Source organism: Macrobrachium nipponense, chromosome 1 (genome assembly GCF_015104395.2).
Source record: "Macrobrachium nipponense isolate FS-2020 chromosome 1, ASM1510439v2, whole genome shotgun sequence".
Taxonomy (NCBI): domain Eukaryota; kingdom Metazoa; phylum Arthropoda; class Malacostraca; order Decapoda; family Palaemonidae; genus Macrobrachium; species Macrobrachium nipponense.
In genome coordinates, this window is record NC_087200.1 from 26,951,745 (window position 1) to 26,973,436 (window position 21,692).

General features: G+C 53.1%; 1 protein-coding gene across 1 annotated transcript in view; it reads left to right on the forward strand.

Annotated features, from left to right (window-relative positions):
• Window positions 1-983: 983 nt before the first annotated feature.
• LOC135219178 (leukocyte receptor cluster member 1-like) overlaps window positions 984-21,692 on the forward strand; it is a 73,111-nt gene continuing 52,402 nt past the window's right edge. The window contains exon 1 of the mRNA XM_064255715.1: window positions 984-1,385. The gene's annotated coding sequence lies outside the window, so the exon portion shown is untranslated. The remainder of the gene's footprint in view (window positions 1,386-21,692) is intronic.

Consider the following 21,692-nt stretch of genomic DNA (forward strand, 5'->3'; position numbering starts at 1 on the left):
GTGAATGACTAATAATCACTGTTCATCCAAACATGTGAGCAGTTTATGTTCTTTTCAGGTTGCAGATACATCGTTTTATGAAAGCAGTATAAATTTCCTCACGCCAAACTTAAAAACAAACGATTATACAACACTAATCAAACATGCATAAGATATTAATAAGTGTTACTGAGTACGCACAACCGCTAAACAAAATCCGAAATGAATACATCAACATATTTGCTTGTGGAATTATGAATATTACAGGAATGTGCAATGAACGTCTATTAATTATTACGAAGCATTTTCGTGATATATTCATTAATACTTTGTATTTTCCGTTGCAAGTGCAATATCCGAGGTTATTCTTTAGGAGAAATAGAAAACCATGAAAGTTCTTATGAAAATACTTGCCGGGTGTTACTTGAATAAAAATTTAAATAAAAGTGATATATTAATATATAATCAACTATTGACACAGTATAGATAACGAGGACATCCAAAACATTGACTGGATTAAGGAATAGTCCGAAAAATAAGTAGTTGCAATTATAATTCACAAGATTGCTGCAAAGGAAATAAAAGAAAGGGCTCATACAGTTGCGGAACTAGGTCATTATGGGCCCTGGTGCAAATAATTTGAGTGGGCCTCTATCATGAAAAGCAAAATTAATTGCCATTACTTGATTTACCGGTAACTAATTCTCAGAAATAAATTAAAACGCACATTTATATAGTATTTATATGATTTATATATATGGATATAGGTATATATAATTTGTCATTATTACAATTATTATTAGTATCGTTATCATTATTGTTAAACATATTTACAAATATATTACCAAATCAATACACTAAGACATTATGATGGGATGGGTCCAGATGGGCCCCCAATCACAGTGGCCCCTGGTGCATTGGACCTCCAACGCCGCCAGTACGTACTTGGTTCCACTATTGAGCTTATAGCGTCACAACGAAAGACAAATAGCCTATGGCTAATTCATTCATAAATCATAAGTAAAAGTTGTAGCCTGGAGATGATATGAAAGTCGACGTTTAATGTATGCCATGTTGGTAAATGAATCTGCCCTATCGTTCATTCCAGGATCAGTACGCCTTTGATTGCATAAAGGTAGGCATACTGGAGTGTGCGCGGCCGCGGAGGAGCCGTTTCCTATCCAGTGCTATGGAATTGCTACTACTCCTACTAACGCCGATGAACGATTACCTCAGATTTCGGTAATGACACCTAACATTGCCCAACAATCAACAATGTGAGACTACCTAATTGGTAGTAATCGTCACCCATCGTAGTTTCGACCAGGATCCGGAGACAGCCTGAACTAGGCTTAGGGTACAAAAAACCGTAGTGTAGGATACTAAAGTAACATCAGTAAAGTTCGGTAAGTGAATGCTTCTTGTCTACCTTACCCCCTCGTTTTCTCATCTTACTAGCCTAGTATCTTATACCTAGCCTGCTACCTAGCTACCTACCTACCTAGCTATTTCCGCCATGGAAATGCGTAAATATGGAGACGATAATAGCTACTAGGCTCTGATGCTTAGGTAATACAGGCTAGGTGTCCTCCCAAATTAAGGTAGGCTAATCCTACACGTCATGGGCTATCCTAGTTCTGACAAGCTAGGCTAGGCCTAGGTAGTGTTAGTGCGAGTATGGTAAGTGAATGCTTCTTGGTAAAACTATTAAGGGTAAATGTAAAGGTGGCCTTACAAAGATAGAGTAAATGACTGAACAGCAACATATCGGCCACCGATCCTGGAATGTGGCCGTGTCCTTAATAAGCACTTGAATTAAGCCATTAGGATAAACAACCGCAGACGATCCATCGTCATCGAGCTGGCCAGGCTTTATTCACTCGATATTTGGAGCGCTTACAATTTAGTTGCCCACGGGTTTCGTCTGCTAGGAAATCGGCGGAGCAATACAAACAAGATGGCGGACGGTTTGTTTTGGCGCAAGGTTTGAAAACATGCGTATTGTCAGAAAACCCTAAAACCTATAAAAACGGTAATGGGGAACCCTTTTGGGAATCGGGGTTTTGGGTTTTTTTGGGGGGTGGGGGAGAACACACGAGTTTGGTTAAAAGTTAATGGAAACGGTAAGGGGGGACCTATTGGGAAACCGGGGTTTATGGGTGGGGGGAGACACAGATGACGACAATGAACACGAAAAATCACGAAACCCTAGCAGACGAAACGCGTGGGCAACTAAACTGTAGGAGCTCCCGTACCAACTAAAATGTAGGAGATCCCGTTCCCCGTTGTGTTAGGCTAACCAAACGACGACAATGAACAAGAAAAACCACGAAACCCTAGCAGACTAAACCAGTGGCCAACTAAACTGTAGGAGCTCCCGGCCTAGGCTACTAAACTGTCCCCCTACTCAACATTCGTAGACCGAACATATGGGCTATTAGCCTAATAGAACGTTCATGCATGAAATGCGGTACCTGGCCAACTGAAGTGATCGTAACCAAACGAACCAACCTAACCAAACTTAGGCCGCGTGCTCTTACCTGGCCGGGGGGCGAACCCCCCAGTATAGTATATTAACAGTGATTGCTACCTAACCAAGGGAACCAACCTAACCAAAGTTAGTCTCACTCTCCACGTCCTTACCTGCCCGGGGGCTTGGCCCCCCTGGACCCCCCAGTATAGTATATTAACAGTGATTGCGACCTAACCAAAGGAACCAACCTAACCAAACTTAGTCTGCATGTTCTTACCTGGCCGGGGGGCGACCCCCCTGTGTAGTATGTTAACAGTTTTTAATACCTAACCAATAAAACTTGTCCTTACGGATGGCTGGCACCCGTATGTCCTTACTGATATCTAAACAAAGTGAATATTTCCGAGAATACATCGGTTAAAGTCAAGGCCACGTTGTTTGTTCGAACACGTGGACTGCTAGGAAACATGAATGTTCGGATGTGTTGAGCGGCCCTGACTTCAGCTTAGCGGGAAATACAATTGCGTGCTTTATTACGGCAAAATAATGAACATAACGTGCATTTATATTGATAAGCTTACCTTGGAGATGTTGCGAGTCGTCAAATGATTGGCAGGTTCCCCCCCCAGAAATATAGAACTTAATAAAGAAAATCGCAGTCGTTCAAATCTTCGGGGTACAGGATTTTTTTTTCTTTCTTGGCGGGACGGTTGTTTTCCGAGATGACTGAAAACTTTCCCCTTTTTTCAAAAGTCCGACGGTGCCTTCATTACAGTCCTTACACAAGCCACTAAAATCACCCAGTAGGCCTGTTTTCATTAAATAAATAATGAGCGATTGTTCATCGCGACACAAAATGTAGATGTCTTCCAGAGTGATGGGAACGGCGGCAGCGAAATCCACGTGTGAGGGACACAAAAAATTATCGGCAGAAGAAGACATGGTAATTATGATCGTAGCACTGTACAAGCTGAGAAGCAGGAACAGACTGAGGGCGAAGGGTCGGGCAGGGTCGGGCAAGGTCCGTTCCAGGTACTAGTTATCTTGGCGGACGGATTAAGGGCCAAGTAGACGGAAAATAAATATCGAAGAATGTAAAAAAATGAATGTCCTACAGATTAGTTGGCCAAGGATAAAAATATCAAAGAATGTAAAAAAAAATGTTTGTTCCGACACGGCATACAAAACCTTCGGTCCTTTACAATAGGAAGGTACTAGCGGCAGCTGGGTACGGTCGTAAGCTTCGAACAAGGGGAGAACGGTAGTTAACTGCTTGTCCGATCGTGCGCGCGCCCGCGCGCCCGAGAGGTGAAGAATCACTTTTGCTTTCGGCCGCGGGTGTGAAGGACGTGTTCGTCATCGCTCTCTGCCCGCTTCATCGTCGTATGCTTTGTTTATATTGTGTTTTCTACTAATGGTTTGGTTTGACTTGAAAATGAAACTGTAAGTACACTGTTTTCATTTTCATTACTTAATTATGAATCAACATGGAGCTATCGCCGTAGAGACGGCGATTTCCGCTCTTTTCATGAATTGAACCCTTGAATTATGTCTCGGTGCCGAGGGCGTTCGCATTCGCGCCGAGATCATGTATTTTGGGTTTGGGCGAAAGTGTGTAATTGAAAGATGTAAGTACTCTTTTTCATTATATTTTTGCCCTGTGCGTTCGTTGCCGAGAGCTTGATTGCGCTCGGCAAGAGCCTCTTATTTTGTATGAATAGAATGCAATGAAAGTGGATTCGCAATGCAGTTTTCTTTTCATTTTCATTTATTAATTGCATCAAATTTAATTTGTTCCGACACGGCATACAAACCTTCGGTCCTTTTACAATAGGAAGGTACTAGCGGCAGCTGGATAGGTCGTAAGCTTTCGAACAAGGGGTTCGGTAGTTAACTGCTTGTCCGACAGGCGCGCGCGCGCGACTGGGAGGTAAACAAATCACTTTTGCTTTCGGCCTCACAGCGAGTGGACGTGTGTGTTCGACGCTCTCTGCCCGCTTCTCGTCGTTTGCTTTCTTGAGTATATGGTTGTGTTTGTGTATGAAAGAATTCATTGTAAGTACAATCATTTCTCTCTTTTCATATTAATTGAACTGCAATTAATTAATGATGGAATCTCCTCGCCTCGCTACCCCACGGAGACACTGCCCGGGTACCGAAGGGCGTAAATGCGGGAAGTTCCGCTCTTTCCCGGAGATAGACCCTCATATTTGTGTGCTCGGTGTCGGGGGCGCGAATGCTCCCGAGCCGAGCCTTGTAATGTGTTATTAATTGGTCTGGAGGCGCAGTGGATTTTGTATGAGGGCAGGAGGGAAGCGGAAGGCCTGCAAAGGAGTCGTCGGAAAGCTCTCCCGCGACTCCTTTGGTGACGGACACTTCGTCTTCTTTCCTGCCGCCCGCTCAACTTCCACGTCTCGCGCCTTCCCCTTCGGGGGGGGGTTTCTAGGTCCTTCTCCTCTCCTGACTTGTCGAGTGTGGAGGAGGGCGCTAGATACCCTGACGTCGAGTTGTACTCTGGGTCCTCTATCCGTTCGTCTTCGCGCGAACGGGTAGAGGATCCCCCTAATCACCCGACTTTTTGCCTCCTCAGGTGCGGTTGCCGCGAAGGATGACCTCGGACAGGTGTGGGCATCGTTGGGGCTGCAGGGCGTGCCGAGTGTCCAGGGGCTGCTCTACCATCTCGCTGGCTCCGTGGCGGTCACCCATGCATGCGTTCACGACCACCACCACGACCATTACAACACCCGGCTACGCTTCACCTCCTCACCTGGTGTACACCCAGCACGCGGTCCTCTGTGACACCCACTACATCGGTTGCAGGGGCCAGTCGCCGTAACTCGGGGGAGTGTGATTTGCCGCCGCCTGTGTTTTGCCGTGCTGCCGCGACCGGACTTCGTGTGCCCGAAGAGCTCGCCCTGGGTACCTCCCACCGGTACCTAGGATGTCTGTGCGCTGGTCCGCCCTCTAGACCGCCTACACAGTCTGCCGTACCTGCCGTACCTGCCCAGCTGCTGTCCACGGACGTGACGTGGACCACTGCTGCCGTTCCTGTACCTGCTCCTGCGGTTTTCTGCCGTTCCTGTGATGCCTGCACCTGCTGATGTTGTTCCTGTCCTGGCGCCGCTGCTCCCGATGCTGATCTTTCGGACAGGTGCGTCCGGGCCCTGTTGCTTCGGCAACAGCAGCCCCGGCTCCGCTCTGGATGACAGATCTGACGTCGGTCCTGAGAAGGTTGACGAAGAAGAAGAAGAAGAGGAGGAAGTGTCGTCGTCGTCTTCATCGTCTTCTTCGTCTTCGTCGCTCGTCTGCCGCCTCTTCCCCTTCGTCTTCTAAGGCTCCCCTGCCGAAGAAGAAGAAGGTCGCCTCCCCCCCCCTAAGAAGTCTCCTTCGGGAACTTCTAAGGGCCCGTCTCGCTCTGGTGAGGACCCGTCTCTTCTTCCGCAAGGAAGAAGACTACGGGGACCAGAGGAGTGCCGGCTAACACCGGCACTTCCTCATCTGCTGTCAGTGGTTCGGCCACAGCAGCAGGGTCCGTCTCGGCCTCTCGTTCGCGAGAGGTACCGAGTGTACGGTCGCTTACCAAGCGACCGTGCAGCCAGGAACCAGACCTCTGAGTTCGCTCAGCGTCAGGTTCACGGCACGGAGCGGAAGACTGGTGACAGCCGCTCACGCGACTCTCACCAGACCAGCTCTCGCTCTCGCGGCGAGCAGCTGGCTACCCGGCGGCGGACGTGACGGTTCCATGACCGGCCACGGGCTGAGGCGGGGAAGAGGTCCCCCCGTTCGCCGGCACCAGCCACGGCTGGGTACCAGCGAACTGACGCACCGTGAGGATACGCACCGATCTCACCGTGACAGTGGAGCTCGTCCGGTCGCCTGACCGTCACTCTCACAGAGAGCGATCGGGTACGGCGACCAGCACCAGCTCCTCTGACACACGAGACCGGAGTCGCTGTTCTCGGTCCAGCTGTTCTCCACAGCGAGACGGCTCGACTAGGTCTGCAGCTCGATCGCCACCGCGGGTTGGCGATCGCCTGCAGTCTTCTAAGCCCGCTGGTTCTACCAGCGAGCGAGGAGGGAGCGTCAGGTCTGCCTCTTCCATACCTTCAACCTCCTCGGATTACACCGGGAGGGCGAGGTATTGAGGAGTGATCGTGAGGGGTGCGCCCTCAGGATCCCACCACGGCGTCGTACGTACCAGGCACGGTTCTCGGACCAGCCAGGTCGTACGCACAGGTGGTTGGAGCAGACCGAGAGGGGTCTGTCGCTGTTCCTCTCCTTGAGGGAGGAGGGTCTCGGGAGTTGCCCCTGTGAGGGACTGGACGGTCCGACTCCGAGGAAGCAGTCACTCCTGAGATCCAGAGGAACTTTGCGAGGTTATTGCGCTGATTCGTCAGCACAACGACCTCACGGAAGGATCGCTGCTCCCACCATCCGAGCCCACGCTCTGGCTCGAGTCGTTCTGGGGCCCGAAGAGGGAACCCAGACCGACGGTGGGTTTGCCGCGTTCTGAGCTGCCGGACTCAGTGCTGGACCAGGTTGAATCGCTTGTCTCCGGACAAGACGGCTCGCTCAAGTCTGGCAGGTCGAGCAAGCTGCTTCCACCTCCTCTGCTGCGACAGCGGCGTTTTGTACGTGCCATCTGAAGACCCGATGCCGCCCAAACAGGTGAACCCGGAGTTAGCCAGGCTGACTTCGGGTGTGTCTCTGCAGCAGCTCCTGTCCGAGAACCTGTGGTTCTCGCAGCAAGAGACATTCGGCCTGGAATCTACCGCCATGGCAGCTTTCCAGGCCGTCTCCTGGCTAGATCTGTGGTCCCTCACAGTATCTAAGGTCGCAGCCAACTCCGGGGGAATTTCTCCCGAAGATGACTCGGCCTTCAGGAGACTTTTGCCAGTCTGGGGGAGGAGCCATCTCCTTCCGTGCCCACCAGACGGTGAACCTGTGGGCCAACCTGGTTCTCCGACGAAGGGACGCTGTCCTTACTCGGGTTTCCAGGGCGGCCGGGCGTGAAGCGGCGTTGGGAATTCGCAACGGTACCTTTACGGAGTTCCACGTCTCTCTTCCCAGGAGAGATGGTGGACGCTGCGGTGGACAGACGGCGCACTGACGACAGTGACCGTCTGGTTCACCAGGCAGTCTCGAAGGCCTCTGGGCAGCCTTGGACTGCGGCCAAGTCTAACGGCTCGGCTAGCGCTTCCTCGGCGGCTAAGACGGTAGCTGCGTCGAAGCCCCGGGGAATGACTCTGTCTTCTTCGACTTCTGGAAGGGGGGCCGTAACCAGCCCTCCTCCCAGCCCTCCTCCTTCCGTGGAGGCTCTGGGAAGAAGTCGAAGAAAGGGGGGAAACGCTAGGGACGGCGTTCCCCCTCACCTGCTGCCGGAAGTGGGGGGGTGCCTGGCCAGCCATTGGGCAACTTGGCAGCGCTACGGCGCCGAGACCTGGATTGTAGATGTCCTTCGGGAGGGATATCTATTACCCTTCGAATCTCGGTCACCCCTCACCTCCAACCCGGTCCAACAGCAGGCGTACGTTCCAGGGGCATCGAAGGACGTAGCATTGAGACAGGAGATCAACGGTACCATGCTGAGCAAGAAGGCTGTATAAAATCGTCACGGATCAATCACCGGGCTTTTTACAGTCGACTCTTCCTGGTGGAAAAGTCTACGGGAGGCTGGCGCCCGGTGATAGATCTCTCTACCCTGAACCGGTTTGTTCGCCAGACCCGGTTCACGATGGAGACGGCACGCTCAGTGCTCGACTCTTATTCAGGGAGAACGATTTCATGCTTTCAGTGGACTTGAAGGATGCGTATTTCCAAATACCCATTCATCAGTCCTCCAGAAAGTACCTCCGCTTCATCCTCGACGGGACGGTGTACCAGTTCAGGCCACTTTGCTTCGGTCTCTCAACCGCCCCACAGGTGTTCACGCGAGTGTTCACTCTGGGTGTCTGCTTGGGCCCATTCGCACGGGATACGTTCTGATGGGGTATCTCGACGATTGGTTAGTCCTGGCGAGCTCCCCGCTTGCAGTTGCTACAGGACAGGGATCGACTGCTCGAGTTCTGTCGCGATCTGGGGATCGTTGTGAACTTCGAAAAGTCCGATCTCGAGCCCAACAGAGGATGAAGTACCTGGGTATGCTGATCGACACGGTAGCAGGGCGAGTCTTCCCCGCAAGACTCGCGGATTAGCAAATTCAGGGAGGCAGCCAACCAGTTCCTGTCTCGGCAGGAACGGGTAGCTCAGCGATGGCAAGTCTGTGATCGGACACCTGTCGTCACTCGGGAAGGCAGTCCCTAACGGTCGTCTTCACCTGCGGTCTCTTCAGGGAGACTAAAGGAGAGTTTGGTCACAGCGACGGATCCCCAAGCTTTCCATTGTCACTGCACAGGAGTGAGGCAGGACCTAGCCTGGTGGCTGGACGACAGAACCTCCTCTTAAGAGGAGTGCCTCTGCGCACTCTCCCCCCGGAAATGCAGCTGCTCTCAGACGCATCGACCGAGGGATGGGGCGCACACCTGGAGGAGTTGCTGACTTCAGGAGTGTGGTACGAGAACGACAAGCACCTTCACATCAATGTACTGAAACTCAAGGCAGCGTTCCTCGCTCTCCAAGAGTTCCAGGACCGCTTTGATGGGACACTCAGTGGTGTTGATGTGCGACAACACCACGGTGGTGGCTTACTCAACAAACAGGGGGGGCCTAGTGTCTCGCCCGTTGTACCAGTTGACTCGGCAGGTGCACGAGTGGGCCGAGGGCACACTCAATAGAGCTGTCGGCACGCTACATTCCAGGGAAGGAATGTAGTAGCAGACACGCTCAGCCGTCTGGGATCAAGGGATAGGGACCGAATGGTCTCTACACCAGGACGTGGCGGAAAGGCTCTTCGACCTGTGGGGGGCGACCAGTCGAGGATCTGTTCGCCACCCGGCACAACAGGAAGCTCCAGGTGTTCTTCTCGGCCGTGCCGGACCCATGGGCAGCTGCAGAGGAGGCTCTTCAACACCCGTGGGACAACCTTTTCGCCTATGCCTTTCCCCCGTTCACCCTGATTCGCAGGTGATCAGTCGAGCACTGGTCACCCGAATCTCAGGATGATCCTGATGGCTCCCAAATGGCCACAGGCCATTTGGTATCCGGACCTGCTGGCTCTTCTCGCAAGAGAACCGAGAGAGATTCCCCTTGGCACAATTCCTTCGCCAGCCACACGTCGAGCGGTACCACCGAGCAGTCAGTCCCTACGTCCTTCACGGCTGGCTGTTATCCAACATCTCTTGCGAACGAGAGGCTTTTTTGGTTTTTTCGTAGCGCAGCAACAGAGATGGCTGGAAACGTCCGTCAGTCCTCTGCAGTTGTGTACCAGGGGAAGTCGGCCGTCTTCTGTTGGTTGGTGTCGTAGACGGGGCCTATCTCCTCTCAGAGCCACTCTTCAGCAGGTAGCGGATTTCCTCGTTTTTTCTTCGCCGAGAGAAGCTCCTCTCAGTTCCCACAGTCAAAGGATACAGAGCCGCCTTGACGCTCGTCCTGAAACTGACGGGATTGGACATCTCGAACTCGTTCGAGATCTCCTTACTTAGGAGGAGCTTCGAAAGGTCTTGCCCACCCAGGGAACTCACAAGCCCCTCTTTTCTTGCTGGACCTGGCATCGGCGAAGAGAGTACGGGAACTTCATGCCGATAATGATGCGGATGAGATGCTGCTTTGTCCTGGGAGGACGCTACGGCGCTATCTGAAGAGAACTCGACACCTCGGGCCTGAGTGTCGACGCCTCTTCGTTAGCACCGGGGGGGTCACCAAGAAAGAAGTATCAAAGAAACACTCTTTCGTCCTGGCTGCGTGAGGTTCATCAGGATCGCGCGTATGAGGCTGAATGGTAGTGACGACATCCGTACGTCCCGTCGAGAGCTCACGAAGTCAGAAGTATTGGCCCCTCCGTTGGCGTTTTCGTAAGAACTTCTCCGTGGCGCAGGTATGGAAGGCAGGGGTCTGGTACAACCAGACCACCGGCACCTTCCTTATACCTTTTGGATATTGCCCACAGGTCCTTGGATCGGTTTCCTTAGGACCCGTGGTGGCTGCTCAACACGTCGTCTAGCTAACCCAGACCCTAGCAGGCTGAACAGCATCGAGTCCTGGTGTGACTGTATAATAGATAGTAAATGAGAAAGTGACTGGCTTCTCTTTCTATCTTTTTCTACCCCTCTACCTGTGGGTAGAGGGATACGGTCATCACCCTGCTGGATAAGGACGAGATGCCGGTGAGCTATATGACAGAGCCCCATCCTATCCCTTTCACTAGGGATAGGAGCAGAATATCCACCACTTCCTTCTACAAGGGGGGGAAGTGGATGCCTACAAGAGTCAAAACCATGACTTTATCTTTGCTCCTGTACAGGAACAAGTTCTTACATTGCTGGTACGAAGAGATACGCTTGCCTCTCTCTTAGTACTCGGTCCAGAGGTCTGACCATTGATCCTGCGGTGCACACCCCGATCAATCGGACAGAGGCTTGGATCCCTCCCTCGCTCTTACGACCAGGGAGGCTTCCAAGGTTGGGCGAACACCAGTCTGTTCACAAAAGACTCAGATTCCACCCACCAAGAAGTGAGTCTTCCTATTGTAAAAGGACCGAAGGTTTGTATGCCGTGTCGGAACAAATGACAATTTGTCCAAAATTGCATTTTTCCTAACTATACAAACCTGAGGTCCTTTTACACATAGCCCCACCTCATGCCACCCCTCACTCTGCAGTTTTTGCTTGGGCCAAAAGCAAAAGTGATTTGTTTACCTCCCAGTCGCGCGCGCGCGCCTGTCGGACAAGCAGTTAACTACCGAACCCCTTGTTCGAAAGCTTACGACCTATCCAGCTGCCGCTAGTACCTTCCTATTGTAAAAGGACCTCAGGTTTGTATAGTTAGGAAAAATGCAATTTTGGACAAATTGTCATTTTGGATCAATTTCCGCTCTTACCCGGGAATTAATCCTTACGATTTATTGCTGTGAAAGTGAAAATAGCAAGTGCAGTATTGTTCATTGTTCCGATACGTAATACAAACCCTCGGTCCTTTAACAATAGGAAGGTAACTAGCGGCAGCTGGGACGGTCGTAAGCTTCGAACAAGGGGAGAACGGTAGTTAACTGCTTGTCCGATCGTGCGCGCGCCCGCGCGCCCGAGAGGTGAAGAATCACTTTTGCTTTCGGCCGCGGGTGTGAAGGACGTGTTCGTCATCGCTCTCTGCCCGCTTCATCGTCGTATGCTTTGTTTATATTGTGTTTTCTACTAATGGTTTGGTTTGACTTGAAAATGAAACTGTAAGTACACTGTTTTCATTTTCATTACTTAATTATGAATCAACATGGAGCTATCGCCGTAGAGACGGCGATTTCCGCTCTTTTCATGAATTGAACCCTTGAATTATGTCTCGGTGCCGAGGGCGGGCGCACTCGCGCCGAGTCATGTATTTTGGGCGAAAGTGTGTAATTGAAAGATGTAAGTACTCTTTTTTCATTATATTTTTGCCCCTGTGGCGTTCGTTGCCGAGAGCTTGATTGCGCTCGGCAAGAGCCTCTTATTTTGTATGAATAGAATGCAATGAAAGTGGATTCGCAATGCAGTTTTCTTTTCATTTTCATTTATTAATTGCATCAAATTTAATTTTGGAACAATTTCCGCTCTTACCCGGGAATTAATCCTTACGATTTATTGCTGTGAAAGTGAAAATAGCAAGTGCAGTATTGTTCATTTTCATATATATTATGATAGCATCATATTATTATTGATCAAGTTTCCGCTCTTACCGGGAATTGATTTTCCTCTTTAAGTTCTATGAAGTTGAATCGCAAGTGCAGTATTCTGTTTCATTTTCATATTACTTTTCACTGCTGTGCGGGGGTAGGGGAAGCGAAGGTCTGCCAGGAAGTCGTCGGAAAGCTCTCCCGCGGACTCCCTTGGTATCCGATTCTTCGTCTTCTTTCCTGCCCCCTCCCCCCCGCTCAGCTTCCTCGTATTTTGTTTTTGGGGTCTTCCTTCCGTCGGGGTGGGGCATGTCTCCCCCCCCGTGCGGTGAGGGAACCCCTCTTACTAATCTGTCTGTGCTACCGCAGGTGCACAGCGTGGGAGACGACCTTGGACAGGTATAGACCACTGCGGCTGCAGGGCGTGCCTAGCATCCACGATCTGCTGCAGAGTCTAGCGAGGTCTGGGGCGGTGACCTTGGAGTGGTCTCCACTACAACCTTCAGGCGGCCGCTATTGCTGCTTCCCCCCGCTGGTCTACACTCCCCATGCTGTGTCGGTGACGCCGTCTGCCGCTTCTAGGGCCGGTCGCCGATGTACCGAGGAGGGGTATGCCGCCGCCGCCTGTGTTTTCTTCGTGTTGCCTGCCCCAGACTTCCGCTGTTCCAGCAGCTCGCCCCTGGACCGGCCGCCAGTACCACGCTGGCTGCCGATGATTCTACGAGGCGATGGCTGGGCCTGCCGTACCTGTCGCTGATGTGGTTCCCGCTACTGGCTTGGCTGTCCCTTCTGTGTTTACCTCTGCCGCTGTTCCTGCCGCTCCTGAGCTGGTTGCTGTTCCTGTCGCTCCTGGTTCCTGCGCCTGTCCATGCTGGTCCTGCCATGGTGTGTCTTCCCCAGTCCCAGGTCCTTCCGGACAGGTGCAGTCGGGCCGTGTTGCTTCGGCAATAGGCCCGACTCCGGCCTGGATGGAGGACCTGACGACTGTCCTGCGTGAGCTGACGAAGAAGAGGAAGGTGTCATCTTCGTCTTCGTCTGTTGCTGCCTCTTCCCCTTCGACTTCTAAGGCCCATAAGCCGAAGAAGAAGAAGGCTGCCTCCCCCCCCTAAGAAGTCTCCTTCGGAACTTCTAAGGGCCCGTCCCCACCTCGGTGGGGGGACGGGGGGTCCTTCTGCTGGTCCTCCTGCTCCTTCTTCGAGCGGGGCCCGTCTCCCTTCCGTTAAGGAAGAGATAGACGGGGACCAGAGGAGTATCGGTTAGCTCTGGTACTTCCTCGCCTGGTGCTAGCGGCGATGCCGCTACGCCAGGTTCCGGCTCGGTCTCTCGTTCGCGGGAGATCCCGAGTGTACGCTCTCCCTCGGGAGACCGTGCAGCCAAAGTTTCGGCGCCAGAGTTCTGCTCGGCGCCAAGACCACGGCACGGAGCAGAAGGCTGGCGAGAACGCTCAGGTGACTCTCGCCAGGCCAGCGGCCGCTCTCGCAGCGACCAGCTGGTAAACCGGGTTTGTTATTCCCCCTAAGAAGACTCCTTCGGGAACTTCGAAGGGCTCGTCACATTCCGGTGTGACGGGGGGGTTCTTCTGCTGGTCCTCCTGTTCCTTCGGAACGGGGCCCGTCTCCCCTTCTGAGAAGAAGAAGAAGACGGGGACCAAGGGTGTGCTGGCTACCGCGGGTACACCCTCGCCTGGTCTTGGCAGCTCTGCTGATAAGCCAGGTACGGCTCGGTTTCTCGTCCGCGAGAAGTTCCGAGTGTACGATCTCCTTCGGGTGACCGTGCAGCCAAAGTTAAGACGCCTGAGTTGTTCGCTCAGCGTCATGACCGAGGCACGGAGCAGAAGACTGTCGAGAGCCGCTCAGGTGACTCTGCCAGGCCAGCGGCCGCTCTCGCAGCGACCAGCCGGTGTTTTGGTTTTTCCTCGGTGGGGGTGGACGTGACGGTCTCTGACCGGCCACGGTTTAAGGCTGGGAAGAGGTCCCCCAGGTCCCCTCGACCGACGGTACCAGCCTTGGCTGGTACCAGCGGTTTGACGTGCCGCGAGGACGCTCACGGTCTCACGGCGGAAAGCGAGCTCTGCAGGTCACCTGACCGCCGCTCCCCACAGGGACCGGGCGAATACGGTGACCAGCAGCAGCTCGTCTGACGCACGGGAACCGGGGGTCGACGTGCTCAGTCGAGCCGCTCGCCACAGGTGAGCGGCACGGCCAGGCCTGCAGATCGATCCCCACCGCGGGTGGGTTGGTGATCGGCTGCAGCCCCCCACGTACGCTGGGTCTGCCAGCGAGCGGGGGGGGGAGCGTCAGGTCTGTCTCTCCACTACCTTCAACTTCCTCGGGCTACACCGGGAAGAGCGAGGTAGCTAGGAGTGATCGTGAGAGGTGCGCCGCTCACGATCCCGTCACGACGCCGCACGTGCCACGTATGGTCTTAGGACCAACCAGGATGTACGCGCAAGTGATTGGAGGCGACCGTCAGGGGGAGAGGGGGTGGTAGCGTCAGTTCTGTCTCTCCGATACCTTCAACTTCCTCGGCATACGCCAGGAAGAGCGAGGTATATAGGAGTGATCGTGAGAGATGCGCCGCTCACGATCCCGTCACGACGCCGCACGTGCCAGGTTTGGTCTTAGGACCAACCAGGACGTACGCGCAAGTGATTGGAGGCAACCGTCAGGGATCTGTTGCTGGTCCTTCTCTGAAGGAGGATGGGTCCTGGGAGCTGCTCTTGTTGGAGGGACTGGACGGTCTACTCCTCAAGACGCTGTAACTTCCGAGATTCAGAGTAACTTTACCCAGGTTATTGCACTGATTCGTCAGCACAACGACCTGGGGGAAGGATCGCCGCTCCCACCAGCAGAGCCCATGTCTCTGCTCGAGTCGTTTTGGGGCCCGAGAGGGAACCCAAAACCGAAACCGACGGTGGGTATGCCGCGATCGGAGCTTGCCGATTCTGTCTTGAACCAGAGTCTCTCGTCGGCCGGACAAGAAGGCTCTCTCTGTTCTGGCCGGTCGATCAAGCTACTTCCACCTCCTCTACTGCGACAGCGGCGTTTTCTACGTGTCTTCGGACACCGTATTTAAATACTCCTTCGGTCCTCCTGAGAGGTTTCGACCTCGACGAGGACTGGAATGAGTCGGAGGACGGTATCGGCTCTCTCCTGTCAGGTGCGATCAGCCCCACCCAGACGACGTCACAGTGGCGGCAGACCCTTACCTACAGTGAGAGTTCGTAACCCTCCTCGGGAAAAACGTTTTCTCCTGACGATACGTTTTCCCAGACTCTGAGAGGCCATCGCCGCAAGGCGATGGCTGCTCCTACTCTTCTCCAATGCTAGTTCCACTGGGAAGGCGAGCGAGTATCCAATTCCTCCCCCATTCCCTCTCTCCTTACGGCTACGAGGGAGATCCTACAGAGATTTCTCTGTAGGATCCCACGTTGGGGACTGCGCTACCAGGGGGGACCTTCGGTTCCTACCTGACGTAAGCCCCGGTCGTTGAGGAGGGATCCTGCCCCATTCTCGATTTCTACGGGAATCGAGAGGACCACCAGCCGATATCGTTTGACGAATTCGGTGGTGGGGGTTTCGCAGACTGCTTAGAATTCTACGGAATTTCTAGCGCATTCAGAGTGTTAGAGTTTCTTACGATCTCCAAACACTTAGGCGAGACCACGGTCCAAAGTGAGCGAGACGAGAATCCCCGATATGTTACACGATAATCGGGAACCTCGCCTATGCTCGAATTCCTGGAATTTCTAGCATTAGGAAGAAGACTGCTGCTGAAAGAAGACTATCTCACAGTAGGCGACCAACCTGGAATAGAGAAGAACGGACGGGAATATCCAGTTTGGCTGGAACTATCGTCTTAGTATTCTGTTCACCATTGAAGCTTTCCTTCGAGGAAGACTTCTCCTTCACTTCTCTTTAATAGAGAACGAAGGTGGTCGATCTCCAATCCTTATTTTGTTTCTTGAAGGAAAGAATTAGGATGGAGATCGTTGTTCAGAATCCTACAAATATACTACGTATATTAACCTCGCGACATGATTCTGCTAAGCAGTTGAATGGTCCAGAGGTAGGCGCATATCCTGGTTATTCTACGGATTGCGACTTAGACGAAAAGTATTCTAATTGAACTGCAACCCGGGTTGCCTGCAACCTCCCAGGAGTTTCCAGTTTCATTTTATATACTATGGTGTTGTCACAACAACACCATTTAGCTTTTATATTTACCGAAATTCGTTTCGCTTAAATATTAATTGCTCGAGCATATCTTTTTATGCTCGGTGGTTTCTAGCGAACGCATTCCTTCGTGGAAAGGATTACTTGGCAACTCAGGATGACGAGTCAGCGACAGCTACTGCGTATTGAATTGCCCGAGGCATTTCAGTATCAGCTGCCGCTTTGAGATAGACGGTTGTTTATGTCTTTCTCACCTGCTTTGATTGGATAACAACCGTATCTCTGCCCAACAATCACGGACTTAAGTCTCTGATTAACGGGGATTCGTCATACAGAATGACATCTACTGCTGAGAGACGCTAGTATTCATCGTCTTCGGTATTTGCGAGAATTTTAAACAGAGATATCTATTCGACTCTCATCTTTCTGTTTACCGCACGGTAAGAATTCTGTAATAGTCTCTTGCTGCATCGTATCCCGATAATGCAAATGATTTTTGCGGAATCTGAGTTTGTCCTCAAAATATCTTGTATTCGGAGGTGTACAATTGTTCATTGTTCACCCGGATTAGCAGATGTATTGAAAGACATCGCCTACTCCCACACCTGCCAGCTCTACTTCCAAACGTTCAGCCCATGAGAAGCAGTTCTTCAAGCGGCTCTCCTGTGTTCATTACTGAAGAACGCCCCCGCTTTCATTGCCACAACGGACAGCAATGAAATGGCGGTTAGCGTTTTCAGTCATTGGTAAGCACAGGTTTAGAATCTTGAGATTCCTTCTCTCGATTCAGCTGGAAGACGTAGGTTTGCATTCATTGCCTACCTTCGTCTTCAACGTCACATAGTGTTTGTTTCTCCTTAAGCTGAGATTCAACGTCTATGAGATTTTCTTGCCATCAGGGACCTCGGTCTTTTGAAGGCAATTGACTTTCGCCTTTTGAGCTTATGCATTAAGAGAATCATCGCCGCGCCGTCGGCATCGGTGACTAACAAATATTTTATTTGTTGGTCTCTCAGCATTAACTTATAAAGGGCGAAGGTCACGTGACTTACCCGGATGCTTGGACAACTTGCCGCTACTGATTCCGAACCAGTCAGTCGGCAGCTGTCAGAGCGCCCGAGTCAGTTACGAACTATGCTGTGGACTTAGTTCGGTTGTTCCAGAGCAATCATTACTTCGTCTTAATAGCTTGTCAGTATGAGTACTGTACATAACCAAAGTCGAGAAGAGGGATAGGTCATACGACTATTCCCTTCTTTTCGTCTTAGGTAACTGCATGACTTCTCTTGAGAAGTCAAGCACAAAGGGATGGGGATTTGTGACGCTCGATTTCGTACCGATCTTCGTAGCGAAGACTCAGAACCCTTCGGTAACTGACGATTGGTTCGAGTCCTTCACAATACCCTCCCTAATGGACGTCACCGCCTCCGATACGAAGGCTATGCTGCTTTGTCCTGTGAAGGTGCGACGGAGCTGTCTGAAGAAACTCGACACCAGGATGAGTGCGGACGCCTCTTCATCATTCTCTCGCGTTCCGCAAGAACTTCTCCGTGGCGCAGGTAATGAAGGCAGGCGCCTGGTCCAACCGGACCGCATGCACCTCCTTCTACCTTCAGGATATTGCCCACAGTTTCCTTGGATCTTTTTCCTTGGGAACCGTGGTGGTTGCTCAAACACGTTGTGTAGTTAACCCAGACCCTCGCAGGCTGAACAGCATCGAGTCCTGGTGTGACCGTAAGAATGGATGAGGAATGAGAGTGTGACTGGCTCCTCTTCCCATCTTTTTCTTCCTCTACCTTTGGGTAGAGGGACACGGTCGTCACCCTGCTGGGTAAGGACGAGATGCAGGTGAGCTACTCAATAGAGCACCATCCTATCCCTTTCAGTAGGGATAGGAGTAAATATCCACCACTTCCTCCAACAAGGGGGAGGAAGTGGATGCCAAAATTGAGACAAACCATCATTTTATGATTGTCTCTTGCAAACAGGAACAAGTTCTTGCTTGCTGGTACGAAGAGATACGCTTGCCTCTCTCTTAGTACTTGGCCCAGAGGTTTTTGACCATTGATCCTGCGGTGCACACCCCGATCAATCGGACAGAGGTTTGGATCCCTCCCTTGCTCTTACGACCAGGGAGGCACTCCAGGGTTGGACGACGACCAGGTTCCTGTTCACCAAAAAGACTCAGATTCCTCCCACCAAGAAGTGAGTCCTTCCATTGTTAAAGGACCGAGGGTTTGTATTACGTATCGGAACAAATGACAATTTGTCGAAAATTGCATTTTTCCTAACTATACAAACCTGAGGTCCTTTACATATAGTCCCACCTCATGCCACCCCTCACTCTGCAACTTTTTGCATGGGCCTAAAGCAAAAAGTGATTCTTCACCTCGCGGGGAGGGGCGCGCGCACGATCGGACAAGCAGTTAACTACCGTTCTCCCCTTGTTCGAAGCTTACGACCGTCCCAGCTGCCGCTAGTTACCTTCCTATTGTTAAAGGACCTCAGGTTTGTATAGTTAGGAAAAATGCAATTTTCGACAAATTGTCATTTTTCATATATATTTATGATAGCATCATATTATTATGGATCAAGTTTCCGCTCTTACCGGGAATTGGAATTGTCCCCCTCTTAAGTTCTATGAAGTGAATCGCAAGTGCAGTATTCTGTTTCATTTTCATATTACTTTTCACTGCTGTGCGGGGGTAGGGGTAGCGAATCGTCTGCCAGGAAGTCGTCGGAAAGCTCTCCCGCGACTCCCTTGGTATCCGATTCTTCGTCTTCTTTCCTGCCCCCCCGCTCAGCTTCCTCGTATTTTGTTTTTGGGGTCTTCCTTCCGTTCGGGGTGGGCCATGTCTCCCCCCCCCGTGCGTGAGGGAACCCCTCTTACTAATCTGTTTGTGTACCGCAGGTGCTACAGCCGTGGGAGACGACCTGGACAGGTATGGACCACTGCGGCTGCAGGGCGTGCCTAGCATCCACGATCTGCTGCAGAGTCTAGCGAGGTCTGGGGCGGTGACCTTGGAGTGGTCTCCACTACAACCTTCACGCCGCTTTATGCTGCTTCCCCCCCCCCCGCTGGTCTACACTCCCCATGCTGTGTCGGTGACGCCGTCTGCCGCTTCTAGGGCCGGTCGCCGCCGTACCGAGGAGGGGTATGCCGCCGCCGCCTGTGTTTTCTTCGTGTTGCCTGCCCCAGACTTCCGCTGTTCCAGCAGCTCGCCCCTGGACCGGCCGCCAGTACCACGCTGGCTGCCGATGATTCTACGAGGCGATGGCTGGGCCTGCCGTACCTGTCGCTGATGTGGTTCCCGCTAACTGGTTCTTGGCTGTCCCTTCTTGTGTTTACCGCTGCCGTGTTCCTGCCGCTCCTGAGCTGGTTGCCTGTTCTGTCCGCTCTGGTTTCCTGCGCCTGTCCATGCTGGTCCTGCCCATGGTGTGTCTTCCCCAGTCCCAGGTCCTTCCGGACAGGTGCAGTCGGGCCGTGTTGCTTCGGCAATAGGCCCGACTCCGGCCTGGATGGAGGACCTGACGACTGTCCTGCGTGAGCTGACGAAGAAAGAGGAAGGTGTCATCTTCGTCTTCGTCTGCTGCTGCCTCTTCCCCTTCGACTTCTAAGGCCCATAAGCCGAAGAAGAAGAAGGCTGCCTCCCCCCCCTAAGAAGTCTCCTTCGGGAACTTCTAAGGGCCCGTCCCACCTCGGTGGGACGGGGGGTGGATTCTGCTGGTCCTCCTGCTCCTTCGGGAACGGGCCCGTCTCGTCCGTAAGGAAGAGATAGACGGGGACCAGAGGAGTATCGGTTAGCTCTGGTACTCCTCGCCTGGTGCTAGCGGCGATGCCGCTACGCCAGGTTCCGGCTCGGTCTCGTTTGCGGGAGATCCCGAGTGTACGCTCTCCCTCGGGTGAGACCGTGCAGCCAAAGTTTCGGCGCCAGAGTTCGCTCGGCGCCAAGACCACGGCACGGAGCAGAAGGCTGGCGAGAACCGCTCAGGTGACTCTCGCCAGGCCAGCGGCCGCTCTCGCAGCGACCAGCTGGTAACCGGGTTTTGTTATTCCCCCTAAGAAGACTCCTTCGGGAACTTCGAAGGGCTCGTCACATTCCGGTGTGACGGGGGGGTTCTTTCTTCTGCTGGTCCTCTGTTCCTTCGGGAACGGGGCCCGTCTCCCTTCTGAGAAGAAGAAGAAGATGGGGACCAAGGGTGTGCTGGCTACCGCTGGTACACCCTCGCCTGGTCTTGGCAGCTCTGCTGCTAAGCCAGGTACCGGCTCGGTTTCTCGTCCGCGAGAAGTTCCGAGTGTACGATCTCCTTCGGGTGACCGTGCAGCCCAAAGTTAGACGCCTGAGTTCGCTCAGCGTCATTGGACCGAGGCACGGAGCAGAAGACTGTCGAGCCCGCGTCAGGTGACTCTCGCCAGGCCAGCGGCCGGCTCTCGCAGCGACCAGCCGGTACCTCGGGTGGACGTGAAGGTCTCTGACCGGCCACGGGTTGAGGCTGGGAAGAGGTCCCCCAGGTCCCCTAGACCGACGGTACCAGCCTCGGCTGGTACCAGCGGTTTGACGTGCCGCGAGGACGCTCACCGGTCTCACGGCGAAAGCGAGCTCTGCAGGTCACCTGACCGCCGCTCCCACAGGGACCGGGCGGGGATACGGTGACCAGCAGCAGCTCGTCTGACGCACGGGACCGGGGGGTCGACGTGCTCAGTCGAGCCGCTCGCCACAGGGGTGAGCGGCACGGGCCAAGGCCTGCAGATCGATCCCCACCGCGGGTTGGTGATCGGCTGCAGCCCCCCACGTACGCTGGTCCTGCCAGCGAGCGGGGGGGGAGCAGTCAGGTCTGTCTCTCCCACTACCTTCAACTTCCTCGGGCTACACCGGGAAGAGCGAGGTAGCTAGGAGTGATCGTGAGAGGTGCGCCGCTCACGATCCCGTCACGACGCCGCACGTGGCCACGTATGGTCTTAGGACCAACCAGGACGTACGCGCAAGTGATTGGATTGGAGGCGACCGTCAGGGGGAGAGGGGTAGCGTCAGTTCTGTCTCTCCGATACCTTCAACTTCCTCGGCGCACCTGGCATACGGAAGAAGAGGTATATAGGAGTGATCGTGAGAGATGCGCCGCTCACGATCCCGTCACGACGCCGCACGTGCCAGGTTGGTCTTAGGACCCAACCAGGAGTACGCGCAAGTGATTGGACGGCAAAACCGTCAGGGATCTGTGCTGGTCCTTCTTCTGAAGGAGGAGGGTCCTGGGAGCTGCTCTTGTTGGAGGACTGGACGGTCCTACTCCTCAAGACGCTGTAACTTCCGAGATTCAGAGTAACTTT